Here is an 18,109-nt window from a genome sequence, read left to right as displayed (position 1 = left end):
ACAGACTGTCCAGGAGTTGGTGGATGCTTTAGTCCAGGTCTGGGAGGAGATCCCTCAGGAGACCATCCGCCACCTCATCAGGAGCATGCCCAGGTGTTGTAGGGAGGTCATACAGGCACGTGGAGGCCACACACACTACTGAGCCTCATTTTGACTTGTTTTAAGGACATTACATCAAAATTGGATCAGCCTGTGGTTTTCCACTTTCATTTTGAGTGTGACTCCAAATCAAGACCTCCATGGGTTGATAAATTTGATTTCCATTAATAATTTTTGTCTGATTTTGTGGTCAGCACATTCAACTATGTAAAGAAAAAAGTATATATCTCATTCAGATCTACGATGTGTTATTTTAGTGTTCCCACTTGGGCCCTTTTTCATGGTGGAGCTGCAGCTCTTGTACAGACTGTGGTTGTGCATCCTCCGAAACACAACCACACAACGCACATCCAACCTGGAAGCCAGCTGCACCAATGGTGGAAATAACTGGTCAGTGTGCACTGTACCTGGCCAGCCAAAGGAGTCGCTAGTGCGCCGGCCAAACCCTCCCTAACCCGGACAACGCTGGGCCAATTGTGCATCACTTTTGATGGCCTCCCGGTCGTGGCAGAGCCTGGGCTCGAAACCAGAATCTCTGGTAGCAAAGCTTGCACTGCAATACAGTGCCTTAGACCACTGTGCCACCTGGGAGGCCCTGAAATCAGACCTTCTTGTTGAGTATCTGACAATCTACCATTTTTATAGGAGTGGTTAAAAACTTGTTATGGCTGCCTTTTGTTAATCCACCTGTCGTGTCAGATTTTGAAATTATGATTTTCAGCGAAAGCAATCCAAGCGTTTGTGTAAGTTTATCGATCGCACGACGAAACATTAAGTACACTCGTCAGGAAGCTTGGTCACGAAAATCAGAAAAGCAATCAAATTAATCGTTTACCTTTGATGATCTTCGGATGTTTTCACTCACGAGACTCCCAGTTACACAACAAATGTTCAGTTTGTTCCATAAAGATGATTTTTATATACAAAATACCTCCGTTTGTTTGTCGCGTTCTGTTCAGAAATCCACAGGAAAGAGCGGTCACGACAACGCAGATGAAAATTCCAAATAGTTTCCATAATGTCCACAGAAACATGTCAAACGTTTTTTATAATCAATCCTCAGGTTGTTTTTAAAATATATAATCGATAATATATCAACCGCAAATGTCTTTCACAGTAGGAGAGGGAAAAGCAATACCTATCCAAATTCTGTTGCGCGAGCAAAACTCATGTGACCACTTGACGCGATGTTATTGTTCTGGCTCATTTTTCAAAATAAAAGCCTGAAACTGTCTGAATACTGTTGACACCTTGAGGAAGCGATAGGAAAAGGAATCTGGTTCATATCCCTTTAAATCCAGCAAAGGGAGGCTATGGAACATGGAGTTTTCAAAATAGAAGCCACTTCCTGTTTTGATTTTCCTCAGGGTTTCGCCTGCAATATCAGTTCTGTTATACTCAGACAATATTTTGACAGTTTTGGAAACTTGAGTGTTTTCTATCCAATACCAATAATAATATGCATATATTAGCAACTGAGACTGAGGAGCTGGCCGTTTACAATGGGCACCTTTTCATCCAAGCTACTCAATACTGCCCCTGCAGCCATAAAAAGTTAAAACATGCAAATAACAGTCCTCTGATTACATCCAAAATTGTTTGGTGTACCTCAACTGGTATGCTATCCAGCCCTGGAGTTTTCCTTGCCTTAAAGGCTTTTAATTGCATTTAGAAATTCCTACCCTGTAATTTGGCCTTCACATGAGTCTTTCTGTACAGCTGTTAATTTTACATTATTAATAGAAAAAAATCCTTAGAATTAACTTCAGTTAGTGTAGATTGTTACGGTTTTCTTGCGGTGAAGGAGAGTCGGACCAAAATGCAGCATGGTAATTTTGATACATGTTTAATAACTGAATAACCACGAACAATACAAAAACAATAAACGTAACATGGAAACCAAAACAGCCTATGCTGGTGCAAACTAACACAGAGACAGGAACAATCACCCACGAAACACTCAAAGAATATCGCTGCCTAAATATGGTTCCCAATCAGAGACAACGATAAACACCTGCCTCTGATTGAGAACCACTCCAGACAGCCATAGACTTTGCTAGAGAACCCCACTAAACCACAATCCCAATACCTATGAAAACCCCAAGAAAAAACACACCACATAAATAAACCCATGTCACACCCTGGCCTGACCAAAATAATGAAGAAAACACAAAATATAAAGACCAGGGCGTGACAGAGATGGAGAAGACTGAAACAAAAACATATGCTTAAAGTACTTTGCTTCCTCTTTCAAAATATCGTTTGGTGAATCATGGGTGACTCCGTAATTTGTAAAACATTTCAGTAAATTATTTTTGTTAGCATTTCCGTGTTGAAGATGAAAAGATTATTTGGTGCATTTTTCCCCATATTCCATACAGTTCGCTTAATTTTTCTGAATATATTACACTTAATTTTTTTTGAATAAGTTCCTTAATTTATTTTTGTTTTTCCTCTAATGTATTCTTCAGCCTCCATTGGTAGGCTAACTTTCCTTTCTAGCTTACAGGTAAAGCCAACATCAATTCACTACCCTTGTACTTTATTTGTGACCATTAGGCGAAATATGCTGATTTTCACAACTTTATTCATTCACTTAATCATCTCCCTCCCGCAGAGATACCGAAGAAAAGTATCCTTGCCTCATGTCTCCTTCTTCACCGAACCAACTTATTCCTTATGCCAGGGTTTCCCAAGCGCAGTCCTCGGGACCTCAAGGGGTGCATGTTTTGTTTTATGACTAAGCACTACACAGCTGATTCCAATAATCAATTAATCATCCAGCTTTGAATCAGCTGTGTTGTGTCAGGGGAAAAAAACAAAAAATGCACTCCTTCGAGTCCCAGTGGACCTAGTTTGGGAAACGGTGCCTTATGCAAAGCTTGTGAATTACGTCATTACTGTGAATGATGTCATTAGTGTTAGAGACAGTGCACACTTTTATTAAAGAGATTGCTGCTTCTATGCAAATGTTGTTGATCAGTACAATAAAAGTACATTCCAAATGTAAGGGAAACAGACAGTTTGTCATCTGTAGCCCAATGAAATCAGCCATAAAAACTCAATAAATCAATGGATGCACCCACTCCTATTGAAAAGGCATTCTCCTGTATTGTGAATAGGCAAGACTAGGCTACATCTTGATTTATACAGCTTAGCGATAGAGATTTACCATTCAAATAAATGATTACTATTATGTTGCTATGTAGATTGTATAATTGATTCATTAATGCATTAATGGATCAAGTGCCATTCTGTGACTTTGGCTAATACGCCTTCTTTATTGGCCGTGATATCGTTTTGGTATCGTTTTGATATTGAGTATTGTGATCTAAACCTCGTATTGGTATCAAAGTCAAAATTCTGGTGTCATGACAACACTATGACAGACTAAAAGTTTCCTGTTTTGTGTTGGTAAGGAACATAAACTGAAGGGCATAGCAAACTAGGTTTCTCAGAGAAAAAAACAACACTTTAAACATGTGTGTGAAGTACAATCTTGAATAATCAGTAATTGTGGTACAGAATTGCACATGGCGTTCAGAAGACTGTTGAATCAATCACTCAACAATTAGAATCTCTTTTGAATTGCATTGTTTGAAAAGGCTGAAGCGAGTATGAGTCTTCCGGCATTTTCGCAAAGCCAAGCTGTACAGTAGAACATTGATACAAACACCTGTGGTGAGTCACTAACGCAGACTAGCACAGCCCCTGCGTGCAATCATTAAGCGTTGATGAAAATGCGCTCGGCCTGACGCGAGCAGGAAACAGCTGCCCATGCCAAGGCCAAAGCTGCATACCTCTCCAGGCCTGTCTCACACGCTCTCTCCATCCTTCAGTCCTACTGCCAGTGCACAGTGCTCACTCATTAAACAGGCAACTGCCGCTCATGTACCCCTAACCGCTGTGGCATTGCCCACTCAACTCTAATAGAGGCCCGGGTCTCCCCAGACCTTTTTTGTCTGCATCCTCCTTATCTGTGCTCCCATGGAGGCGGCCAGCCTCTCGCCTCCCCTAGCCTCCCCACTTCTCAATCAACGTGGTGCCGACCTCCAAAACTCATTCCAATTCTGTCCCGGCCCTCCAATACTGGAGCAATTACCCTATGCTGGGCATTAACATTGCCCACCATGGCAGAGGACCACTGGCTTGTCACCTAGCTGCAGAATTAAAGCAAAGGGATCTTAGGGACCTTAAAGGAGAAATGGAAAAAGTATCATAGTATCATGTGTTTTTAAGAAGGACTTGTTTTATTTGTTTAAACCTCATTCACCCGATACTCATCAAGCAAGACACAGACTCACCTCAGTTTCCTTTCACTAGTTTTATTTCCTCCTCTTTGCAAATGCTGGTTGGTCCTTAGTACCATCCAACTCTGCTGCCAGCAGAATAAAAAGGCCTTCACCAAGAGCAGGCACCATCCGAAGCGATCAAGACTACAGACTTCACTGTCCGTTTTTTCCTCTTCTTCAACTACCTTTAGTCTGTATACTGCAATTCAGCTTTTAGCTGTGAGCCTAACTAATATTAAACCTTGATATATACAGTATGTGTGTGTGTGTGTGTGTGTGTCACGCCAGAGAGTTTGGAAAACTGATTATAGATACACATGCAAGGTTAGGACCTACTGATCTAAACTATGCAGTTCACTCCTAAAAATGATCTCAGTAGGCTTCTTATTGTGATTCTAGCTAACCTTACCACCCTCACACACAACTTCAGCATTTGACCTTCCCAGCAAACATGACCTGAGCACTATCATTGAATTTCTAAAGTAAAGGGAGTTCATTATTCATGTGGAGAAATGATTAATTTGCTAACTCAACCTACATGTGTTTTTGCCTTAACTTAATAGCTATGGTTACAAGGGCATGATGTACTCTCCACCCACACACTGAAGCCCTGACAGTATCTTGCTTACCCATCAGATCACCATATAATGGACTCTTGGTTGGCAGCCATTTAATATAACTTTAAAAAAGTATCCTTCTTATGATAAGTTATTATGAAAAGTCTAAAGGTGTACAGTGTTTACTTTGTCTGAACTTCTCACTTCTACCAACAAAAAAACAATATTTTGTGTATAAGACAAATGAGTCACCTTTAGAAATATGGGTTCTCCTGTTCACACACTTTAACTTTTAAACTTTGAACTTCATATGGATTTGTCTCACATTCTACCAGATTTATGGGCCTCTTCAAATGAAATATCACATATCGACAATCCCTGCAATGAAATGTCTGAAGTCATTTCCAGCCGGCACTGAGAGAGGATGGAGAAAGAATTTAATAATGTGAGATCAGAAAATGAAACACAATCAACAGCTCTGAACAACAACTAATACTGTGTAAATGTCAGGCTAATAAAGCGACAGATGTTTGAAATGGCATGTTACGGAGGAAGATGTGTGTTGTTTAGATACAGAGATCTGTAAGGAGCTCAATATAACAGGTGAAGCAAAGGGTTGATTAGAAAAAAAATCACAGTTGTCATGAAGCACATGGGTGCAGTGCAACTTACTCCTCAGCCTGAAGTGTTCCCACTTGCGCCACCAAATAGCTAGCTTTTCACGTGACGCTGGCTGGTAAAATGCTTCAGGAAGGGCGGTCACTGGTGCCAGCAAGGCAAAGGTACTGGGTTTGAGCCTCAGTGTGAATCGAATCAGAAGGAAGTGGTGCTCGCTAAGCAAGCAACGCGTTGTCCTTTACATCAACAAACTGTACAGTTAGTTTGTCTTTACAAAATTACGTTCTATTGTTACTAGAGAAATTGAAACATGGTATGTATGACAAGAATGAGTAGAGATTCTAAGGTTCCTAGGGTACTGTACATGTTCTGTCAAAAAAGTACAATAAAAAAAGTATGATCAATGTAACAGGAAGAAATAACAGTTTGATGTGTCATTGACTGTGTGAAGTGAAAGCCTACTTTACGATGGAAGAAATGAGAATAGTAATTGCATCACCTAGGATCATGACAGAGTTCTCAGGATCATATGTAGGATTTAAACATGCATCAGAAATGAACCTCTGCCACCTGTACATGACCCCCCCCCCCCAACCCCACTGCATCTGACCACGAAGTGAGGCTCAAGGTTGATCCACAGCAATGGTGATTCATCCAGAGAAAATCAATCAAGGAAGTGTAATCATTCCTCAAAGACTACAAGTTATGCACATGGTGGATGCGGTGTAACGCAATGGTGTTCTATTGTGTTCTTTAGCTCAGAGGTGTCGCCATATTGACTAGCAGGTGTTGTTTGTAATGGATTAATTATTATGCTCCATGGGGATGGCGAACTCACTAGGCAAAAACAAAATTATCATAATTAAATCATCATTTTCCAATTGAAATGTACAATGCTGCTCCGACATCGTATGTTACCTCTATCGGGTATTGGAATCGCAGGGGTAAAGGTAAAACATACAGACTAAAGTGTCTGCGAGTAAAGGCTTGCATTCAAATCTATAGGTTTTCAGTGGTCTAAAAGAGGTGCTTTCCATCACAAGGGAATTAGGAAATGATGTGATTTTTCAGCTGAGGGTTGAAATGTATCAGTAGCCCATTTGGTCATTGCAAATCCACCGCGGTTCATAAAACACACAATATTGTACTTTTACATTTAAATGTGAAATTATGACTGTCTCTGTTTGTAATTTATCACTGGTTATTATTATTTATTATGTTTCTTGCATATTAAGACAGAGGGTCCTGACACCCCTCTACATGCTACTAAACATTTTCCAATCAGTGATTTGACTCGATTTCTTCACTTTCCAACACATCTCAATCCAACTTCTGAACTGTTAAACACACCTCTTAATTCACTGCCCAAAGCACCGAACTCTCCTCTCACCATAGCCACAGGTCCTCCAGACGCTTGAGAGAAATCCAATACTTTATCTCCAAATGTCCCTGTAGAAGCCAATCAGAGAGAACCAAGCTTGGTGTGTGCGACAGCCTCAGAACAAACAAGTACAGCCTCAGAAACCCACCCAAAAAATGTAACAAGTTAGCTAGCTCATAGTGAATCAAGCTAACCCACAACAGCCCTAGTGCAACCAGTCCTATATATGCATAGCTTTCTGGTGAGATGGCATATTGAATTTAAATTGGGAGTATTGTTGAAAGCCAATCCTCCAATTCACTCATCATTGTGGGTGTCTGGTCTTTGAGGCAGGGGACAATGTGTCAGAAACAGAAATCCACCCCATGGTCAGATTAGGGGATAAGGGCACAAATGAAGCTAGGCAGCTTGGCAGGACCAATTAGCTTGGCCACCACTTTGCCTCGGGTGCTGCTTTCTGATCTGCATGCAATGAAGTTATCTTACTATATTACGTATTGGATCACTAAAAGATACACCTTTTACATTACCGTGTAGATTACCAATAAAATGGTCTGATGGTGATGTGAAAATACGCGGTATACATCAATAGAAAAGTTAGCAAAAATAGATAAGATCTTGCTACCAATGAAAGGAAAATATCTTCCTATTTGTGGAAGAACCACCCTGATGAACTCTTTAGTCATATCCCAGTCTACCTATTTGCTTATGGTCTTGCCTACACCTAGCAAACAGTTATTTAAATGATATGAGAAAAAAATGTTATATTTTATTTGGAACGGCAAGCCAGACAAAATTAAACGAGCCTATTTATGAAATGAATATGAATTCAGATGGCAGAAATTATTAAATAGTAAAGCATTAGACCTCTCACTAAAGGCTTCAGTCATACAAAAGTTATACTTAAAATTCAAACGGTTTCTCTAGCAAATGAATAAGAATGTTTCACTCCATGTTCAATAATGGCCTTTTCCCCTTTATTCAGATTACAACCTTGCACTTTCATTTATTTGAAAAGGAAATCATTTCCCAAATATTGCTATTTTTAAAACAAGCCATAGAGTAAAAACATTTAACAAGGTATACTCTTTGTAAATTATATCATAAATAAGACTGGTGGAGTTATGTCACACATGCGACTAACAAAGAAATATGTAAATGTCTGCTCTACCTAAAATTACAACCAATCAACTGCAGCATTACTGCAAAAATAGAAGAGGAAAAGTTGTCATGTTCTGACCTTAGTTCTGTTATTATATCTTTGTTTTAGTATGGTCAAGGGCGTGAGTTGGGTGGGTTGTCTATGTTAGTTTTTCTATCATTTGGGATTTCTGTGTTCGGCCTAGTATGGTTCTCGTGTTTATAGGTGGCAGGGAAGTCAGGCGCAAGAGAGTCAAATGGAGTGTAAATGGAGTCATTTAATATATGTCCAAACACTAAATACGTACATACATAAACGAACATGGGTACGAGGACCCGTCGCTCACCTATACAACATAAAACAACACTTGACATAAAACAATCTCTTACAAAGACAGGAGGGGAAACAGAGGGTTTCCCAGGTAATGAATGGGATTGAAACCAGGTGTGTGGGAAGACAAGACAAAACCAATGGAAAATTATAAATGGATCAATGATGGCTAGAAGACCGGTGACGTCGACCGCCGAGCACCGCCCGAACAAGGAGAGGCAACGACTTCGGCAGAAGTCGTGACAGTACCCTCCCTGACACGCGGCTCCAGCAGCGCGTCAACACCGGACCCGGGGACGACCCGGAGGGCGAGGTGCAGGGCGATCCGGATGGAGATGGTGAAATTCTTTTAACATGGAAGGATCTAGCACGTCCTCCACTGGAACCTAGCATCTCTCCTCCGGCCCGTACCCCTCCCAGTCCACGAGGTACTGAAGTTCCCTCGCCCGACGTCTCAAATCTAAAATGGATTGAACAGAGTACGCCGGGACCCCCTCGATGTCTAGAGGAGGCAGATTAACATCACGCACTTCAGCCTCCTGGAGCGGGCCAGCCACCACCGGCCTGAGGAGAGACACATGGAACGAGGGGTTAATACGGTAATTATTGGGCAGTTGTAACCTATAACATACCTCGTTCACTCTCCTCAGGACTTTAAACGGCCCCACAAACCGCGGACCCAGCTTCCAGCAGAGCAGACGGAGGGGCAGGTTTCGGGTCGAGAGCCAGACCCTGTCCCTTGGTGCGAACACCGGGGCCTCACTGCGGCGACGGTCTGCGCCAATTTTCTGGCGCCTTATGGCGCGCTGAAGGTGGACGTGGGCTGCCTTCCATGTTTCCTCAGCGTGCCGAAACCAATTGTCCACCGCAGGAGCCTCGGTCTGACTCTGATGCCAAGGAGCCAGAACCGGCTGATGCCCTAATACACATTGAAAGGGAGTAAGGTTAGTGGAGGAGTGACGTAGCGAGTTCTGGGCCATCTCTGCCCAGGGCAAGAACTTCGCCCACTCCCCCAGCCGGTCCTGGCAATAAGACCGCAGAAACCTACCCACATCCTGGTTAACTCTCTCCACCTGCCCATTACTCTCGGGGTGAAAACCTGAGGTAAGACTAACCGAAACCCCCAGACGTTCCATGAACACCTTCCAGACTCTTGATGTGAACTGGGGACCCCGATCAGACACTATATCCTCAGGCACCCCATAGTGCCGGAAAACGTGTGTAAACAGGGCCTCTGGAGTTTGTAAGGCCGTAGGGAGACCGGGCAAAGGGAGGAGACGACAGGACTTCGAAAACCGTTCCACAACGACCAGGATCGTAGTGTAACCCTGTGAAGGTGGAAGATCAGACAGAAAATCCACTGACAGGTGCGACCATGGCCGTTGTGGAACGGGTAAAGTTTGTAGCTTACCTCTGGGCAGGTGCTTAGGAGCCTTGCACTGGGCGCACACCGAGCAGGAGGAAACATAAATCCTCACATCCTTAGCTAAAGTGGGCCACCAGTACCTCCCATCAAGACAGTGCATTGTCCGACCTATCCCAGGATGACAAGAGGAGGGTGACGTGTGAGCCCAATAGATCAATCGGTTGCGGACAGCAGACGGAACATACAGACGACCAGCTGGACACTCAGGACGTCTTGATCGGGGTCTGGTTGTTCCATCTTCCCGCACCCTCTCTCCCTAACCTATGGAATTGGGAGGGATGGTGCGCAGGGAGACCGGAGGGGGTTCCCGCTCGAGCACCATCTATGGTCGCAGAGGGCACACTACTGGTCGGTGCCGGGTTGGTTCCTCTGGATGAGAATGGTGCCTACTCACCTGGGGTGATGCCAGAGTGCCCTGCCTGCCTTCTCTATTCCCAGAGGAACTCCTGTTCTCACTCTTCGTCTCCTGCCTCAGATGATAGAGGCGCTCACCCGCTGCTCTGCCTTTGGGTGGGTGGTCGAATACTGTCCTGAAATGGCGGGTGAACACCTCAAATGGTCCAACGCCGCATCCTCCTCACTACACACAGCGCTGGCCCACTCCAGGGCTTTCCCGGTGAGGCATGAGACGAGGGCTCAACTCTTCTCCCGGTCCGATGGTACATGTTCAGATACATGTTCAGTTTAAGAAGAAAACGGAGATACTGCAGGCTGCCAGGTTTGTGTTCCGTGGGTAGGGGTAAATGGATTTTATTAGGTTCAGGACAGGGAAAAGCGTTCAAGGAAGATCCCGGTTGTGGTGGTGGAGGGGCTGGAGAAACTCCCCGTCTCTCCCAGTGGTCCATATACTAGACAATCCATGGCAGCGCTCAGACAGTCAATCTCCTCCGCTTGTTCCCGGATGCGTTCCTCCACCTCCATGAGCGAAGTGTCTTCTCCTGCTGACTTCATATTTTTGGTCAGAGATTCTGTCAGAGTCGTGTGTGTATAGTTGGCAGGGAAGTCAGGCGCAGGAGAGTCAAATGGAGTGTAAATGGAGTCATTTAATATATGTCCAAACACTAAATACGTACATACATAAACGAACATGGGTACGAGGACCCGTCGCGCACCTATACAACATAAAACAACACTTGACATAAAACAATCTCTGACAAAGACATGAGGGGAAATAGAGGGTTAAATACACAACAGGTAATGAATGGGATTGAAATAAGGTGTGTGGGAAGACAAGACAAAACCATTGGAAAATTATAAATGGATCAATGATGGCTAGAAGACCGGTGACGTCGACCGCCGAGCACCGCCCGAACAAGGAGAGGCAATGACTTCGGAAGAAGTCGTGACGTTCTCAATCAGAGGCAGAGGTCAATCGATATCCCTGATTGAGAATCATACTTAGGTAGCCTGGGTTTCACTTTTGAGTTGTGGTGTTTATTTTCCGTGTTTGTGTTTGTGCCACACGGGAGTGGTTCGTTTGTTTCACGTTGTTTGTTTTGTATTTTGTAGTGTTCAGTTTTTCTTATTAAAGTATGGACAATTACCACGCTGCAAATTGGTTCGATCTATCTTACTCCTCAGAGGAAGACGACGAACATTACAGAAAAACCCACCAACTAAGGACCAAGCAGCGTGGTAACGGGCAGCAGCGGCTAAAAACACAGGACTCCTGGACATGGGAGGAGATTCTGGATGGCAAGGGACCATGGACACAGGCTGGAGAATATTGCCGCCCCAAGGCTGAGCTGGAGGCAACGAAAGCGGACAGGCGACGGTATGAGGAGGCAGCATGGCAGCGCGGCTGGAAGCCCGAGAGACAGCCCCAAAAATGTATTGGGGGGATGCACACGGGGAGTGTGGCGAAGGCAGGTAGGAGACCTGCGCCAACTTCCCGTGCTCACCGGAGAGAGAGGGGACCTGGCAGGCACCGTGTTATGCCGTGAGGCGCACGGTGTCCCCGGTGCGTGTGCATAGCCCGGTGCAGTACATTGCAGCGCCTCGTATCAGCCAGGCTAGAGTGGGCATCGAGCCAGGTGCCATGAAGCCGGCTCAGCGCATCTGGTCTCCAGTGCGTCTCCTTGGGCCGGTGTACATGGCACCAGCCTTACGCATGGTGTTCCCGGTTCGCCAGCACAGCCCAGTGCGGGCTATTCCACCTCGCCGCACTGGTCTAGCTACGGGGAGCATTCAACCAGGTAAGGTTGGGCAGGCTCGGTGCTCGAGACCTCCTGTGCGCCTTCACGGTCCAGTCTATCCGGTGCCACCGCCACGTACCAGCCCTCCGGTGGCAGCCCCCCGCACCAGGCTGTCTCTCTGTCTCCTCCCTACAGGTGCTCCCGCCTGCCCAGCGCTGCCAGGGCCCTCCTCCTCTCCAGCGCTGCCAGTCTCCCGTCTGTCCTGAGCTGCCAGAGCCGCCAGTCTGTCCTGAGCTGCCAGAGCCACCAGTCTGTCATGAGCTGCCAGAGCCGCCAGTCTGTCCTGAGCTGCCAGAGCCGCCAGTCTGTCCTGAGCCATCAGTCAGCCAGGAGCTGCCAGAGCCGTCAGTCAGCCAGGAGCAGCCAGAGCCGTCAGTCAGCCAGGAGCTGCCAGAGCCACCTGTCACGCCGGCGATGCCAGAATCGCCCTTCACTCCGGAGCTGCCGGAGTCTCCCACCTGTCCGGCGCTGCCGGAGTCTCCCGCCTGTCCGGCGATGCCGGAGTCTCCCGCCTGTCCGGCGCTGCCGGAGTCTCCCATCCGTCCGGCGCTGTCGGAATCTCCCGTCCGTCCGGCGCTGTCGGAATCTCCGTCCATTCGGGACCCGTGGCGAGGGTCCCCAGTCCGAGGTCAGCGGCGAGGGTCGCCGCTCTTAAGAGGCCACGGAAGAGGCCACGTCCCGCGCCAGAGCCGCCACTGCGGACAGACACCCACCCAGACCCTCCCCTATACGTTTAGGTTTTGCGGCCGGAGTCCGCACCTTTTGTGGGGGGGGGGTACTGTCACGTTCTGACCTTAGTTCTGTTATTATATCTTTGTTTTAGTATGTTCAGGGCGTGAGTTGGGTGGGTTGTCTATGTTCGTTTTTCTATAATTTGGGATTTCTGTGTTCGGCCTAGTATGGTTCTCAATCAGAGGCAGCTGTCAATCGTTGTCCCTGATTGAGAATCATACTTAGGTAGCCTGGGTTTCACTTTTGAGTTGTGGGTGTTTATTTTCCGTGTTTGTGTTTGTGCCACACGGGACTGGTTTGTTTGTTTCATGTTGTTTGTTTTGTATTTTGTAGTGTTCAGTTTTTCTTATTAAAGTATGGACACTTACCATGCTGCAAATTGGTCCGATCTATCTTACTCCTCATCAGAGGAAGACGACAAACATTATAAAAGGGGAAGGAGTCAAAAGTAGAGAACTTGTCTGTCGGCCCTACGTTAAAGACCCTAATTGGTTAAAGATTGTTGTGATATTGTGATAAATAAAAAAGGTATACCAGTTTCATTTAAGGACCAAAAACTTGACAGCTGTGCCATATAGTTCACAAAAAAGTTGTGAAGAGATGTTCGACGTACTGATTCCATGGCACATTTAGGATCTGATAGCAAAACGACGCCAGATTCAAAACTTCACATTTTTCTTTTCTTTTTTTACAAAATTCTTGCAACTAATAGAATGTTATATATATGGGGGGGTACCATCTTCCCAGCTCTGCAGATTTTGCTGCAAGGAGACAGAATCATTCCATATGCTTTGGTACTGTCCGTATGTAGGTTGTTTTTGGATTTAACCTCTACGGTATCTGTGTCCCTAAACCGGGATGGTTGTTGCTAATGTGCGCTAATGTGACTAGAATGACATTGTAAACAACAGCCAACTTTCCGGGACAAAGACATGTCTTATATGGGCAGAAAACTTAACTGATTGTTAATCTGACTGCAGTGTCCAATTTACAGTAGCTATTACAGTGAAAAAATAACATGCTATTGTTTGAGGAGATTATACAACAACAAAACACTTTTATCATGGCAACTGGTTGGATACATTCACCTCTGAAGGTAAATAATGTACTTACATTCATTAATTGTGCTCTGATTTGTCATCCTGAGGGTCACGGAGATAAAATGGAGCATAGTTTCGTTTGATAAATGTACATTTTTATATACAAATGTAGGAACTGGTTTCTACAGTTTTAACCACTGCTGTGTGGTAACAAGAATGTGCATATCCTTGCTTCAGGTCCTGAGCTACAGGCAGTTAGATTTGGGTATGTCATTTTAGGCTGAAATTGAAAAAAGAGGGTCCAATCCTTAAGGGATCATAGCTTTCACCTGGATTCATTGGTCAGTCTATGAGCAGGTGTTCATAATGTTTTGTACACACAGTGTGTATTGCTACCAGAGCACAAGACAAAAATAAAATAAAAATATGCATTATGTTCTAGTCTAAATAATGAAATATCATTCACAAACTGAATCGAAATTACAAGCAGCTTATTTGACCTTAAATAAAATGTTATATGACAATAATTATAAACCGGGTGGTTCTAGCCCTGAATGCTGATTGGCTGACAGCCATGGTATATCAGACCGTATACCACGGGTATGACAAAACATTTATTTTTAATGAATAAACATTCAAAAAGAAATAAATGAAAACATAATGTGATGTAATGTATCTGAAGAAATTACTGCAGGGACTGTCGCCACCAGGCCAGCCATAGTAAATATTGCAACAAAAATACATCATCCTAATGTTTATCTTTACCCAACTTGTGTGTAGCTGTCAACTTTGATCAATAACGAGGCACTAAACATAGACCTTTTTCATGTTTCTGCATACAACTCCAACCCAGGAACACTGTAAACACTGTATTTAGATGCAAAATATTTCTGCCCTTAAGGCGAGCAGATTCTGTTAAATTGACCTGGGGATTATTAGGCTTCATAACCGAAGGCAAACAAGAAGAAGTGTTAGAACACAATAGTAAATGATGATAGGTTCTCTATGCAAATTATTTTGAGAGTTGAGCCTTTGCAAAACATCAATATTGATAAAGTACACTGTTTGTGCCTCTGTCTCTGCCCTCGTTCTAAAAGTCGTACCTAATACAACATATTTAGGATTGCTGATAGACCTGGGTTCAAATAGCTCAAATTCTTGTCCTTTTGAAATCCACCCAACTCACATAATAATGCTGATTAAGCCATTGGTTAAGTTGGCTTCTTTACATTGGAGCCGGGAGTGCCAGACACAGATCTGCTATCTTAATATGATAACTTTGTTGTTGCAAGAAATACAACATTGTAGTGTATTTAAGATTTAGAAAGATATCTAAAGTTTGGAATTTCCACTTTAAAATTTCAGACTTGATTTTCTCAAATGAAAAATGTATGAAGTTATGCAAAAAATGTCCCTTAATTACAGTGTAATCCATATAATAATTCACATTTCCTGTTGCTGCAGGATTATTTTCCTACATTGACAAAACCGATCATTTTAAGAAAGCAGATCTGTAGGAGGAGTTTGCACTTTTGGGACCATTTGGGACCATTTGTTCCAGTGTGCCATTCAAGCTCAATCAAACACAGTTGAAATATTTGAAAGTACCGGAATGACTGAAATACAAAGAGAAGGGTACTTTTCTATCTGTCAGCTTTCCTGAAAGATTGTTCCCATCCACCGCAAGTTGCACACAACACAAGCAAAAATCCTAAAACTCCACCTGACAAATGCTAACCTTTTTGTCACCTGATGGAGACATACTCCATGGATAGCAGCAGAGGAGTGCATATTAGAAGTAAAGGTAAGGGAACATGTTGATACAAACTGACATTTGTTTATCCAGACACAGCAGAATCCTGGAGGGGGAGCAAAAACCCACACACAAAACGCTGTGTCAATGCTGATCAAAGACACTAGTTCCCCCTTGAAATACCCATGCTGTGTATTTAAAGATCCCCCTCATGCTGTTCCAAAAATGCCTTGGCTTCTTTGCAATGCTCATGTGCTCATGCTATCAATAATTCTCTCTGTTGAGATTGTGAATTTGAGACCTAACACCAGTTGAAGATTAGTTTCTCATATTACACTGATGTTACCTTTGTATCGCAACCATTTTTTTCTGGCGCTTCTTTCAATGTACCCCCTCCTTTGCCTATCCGAAACAGGCATAATAGGGCATACTATAATACTATGTGTTCATATCAGATTATCTTCACTAGTCTGTACAAAAGATTGTGAATTAAAAAGCTGCTGTCATTAATAAATAGCAGAGACAGAGACAGAGAGAGAGAGAGAGAGAGAGAGAGAGAGAGAGAGAGAGAGAGAGAGAGAGAGAGAGAGATTAAACAAAAAACGCTCCCCACTGTACTCCCCATGTGGTAGGCCCCAGAGATCTGGGTGCCCAGGGCTGCGTGCCTTGTAGTGAGTTTCTCTGAGGCGCCTTTTTGATGTGAAATTGAGGACTGACTCTGTTGGACTCTTTATTCCGCAGTCAGTAGCAGTCGGCAAGGGTGTGATGCTTTCTAATCTGAGGTCTTGTTTTTCACAACAGATGTAGGATCTTAATGATCACTCTGTTGTCACAGAGAATTTTCCTGCGCAGCAGGCTATCCAAAATTGTAGTGTATTTGAGTTTTAAAAAGTAATCTAATGTTTGGAATTTACACTTAAAAATGTCAGACTTGATTTGCCCTATCGAAAAATGTATCAAGCCCCACAAAAATTGCTATGAATTATAATCCACAAAATAACTGAAATTTCCTGTTGCTGCAGGATTATTTTCCTGCTCTGACAAAAAAACAGGTCATATTAAGAGAGCAGATCTGTTGGAGGGGGTTGCACTTTTGGGATTATTCCATTTGTTCCAGTGTGCCATTCAATCTCAATCAAATTCAGTTGAAATATCTGAGAGTGCTGGAATGATTGAAATACAAACAGAAGAGTGCTTTTCTTTCTGTCAGTTTTTCTGAAACGTTGTTCCCATCCACCGCAAGTTGCACACAGCACAAGGGAAAATCCTAAAACTCGAACCTGACAAAGGTTAAACTTTTTGTCACCTGATGGAGATATTCTCCATGGACAGCAGCAGAGGAGTGCACATCAGAAGTAAAGGTAAGGGAACATGTTGATACAAACTGACATTTGTTTATCCAGACACAGCAGAATCCTGGAGGGGGATGAAAAACCCACACACAAAATGCTGTGTCAACGCTGATCAAAGACGCTAGTTCCCCCTTGAAATACCCATGCTGTGTATTTAAAGATCCCCCTCATGCTGTTCCAAAAATGCCTTGGCTTCTTTGCGATGCTCATATGCTCATACTATCAATAATTCTCTCTGTTGAAATTGTACATTTTAGACTTAACACCAGTTGAAGATTAGTTTCTCATATTATGCTACTGTTATCTTTGTGTCACAACCATTTTTTTTGTGGCACTTCTTTCAATGTACCCCCTCCTCCTGCTTATCCTAAACAGGCATAATAGGGCATACAATAATACTATGTGTTCATATCAGATTAATGTGGTCATATCAGATTATCTTCACTGCTCTGTACAGATGATTGTGAATTAAAATGCTGCTGTCGTTAATAAATAGCAGAGAGAGATGAAACCGAAACCGCTCCCCATTGTAATCCTCATGTGGTAGGCCCCAGAGATCTGGATGCCCAGGGCTGCACGCCCTGGAGTGAGTTTCTCTGAGGCAACTTTTCTCTGAAGTCGAGGACTGGCTCTATTGGACTGTATTCCATAGGGGGTAGCAGTCGGCCAGGGTGTGATGCTTTCTGATCTGAGTTCAGGTTTTCACTACTTCAGAATGGAATAGAATGAGACCTCGTTTGCCCCTTTTCAGTTCCTCTATACCAGAGCTCTCTAACTCTGTTCTTGGAGAGCTACTCTCCTGTAGGTTTTCGGTCCAACCCCCTGATTCAGCTTATAAACTAGATAATTAATATAAGCAGGTGCGCTAGATTAGGGTAGGAGTGAAAATCTACAGGACGGTAGCTCTCCAGGAACAGGGTTCGAGAGCCCTGCTCAATACTGCACATAAATGTAAACTCAAATACACAATACATCAAATACATTAGTTAGCCTTGTTGAACAAACTTACCATGCTAATAGTTTAAATATTGTTTACCCAGCGTACTGTACCCTTCCCTTCAATCCAGGTACATTCCATGACAATTCATGTGACTGTTGTCATTTGAGGATGTGGTACGAAATCTCAGATAGACACAGAATGCCGTGGATGAATGCTGCTGCTTTATTTCCCTGCCATGCAGAAAGGAGACAGA

This window comes from Oncorhynchus mykiss, chromosome 15 (assembly GCF_013265735.2).
Source record: "Oncorhynchus mykiss isolate Arlee chromosome 15, USDA_OmykA_1.1, whole genome shotgun sequence".
In the NCBI taxonomy this organism is placed as follows: Eukaryota; Metazoa; Chordata; class Actinopteri; order Salmoniformes; family Salmonidae; genus Oncorhynchus; species Oncorhynchus mykiss.
The sequence above is the reverse complement of the archived record's forward strand: the minus strand, read 5'-3'. Positions refer to the sequence as shown.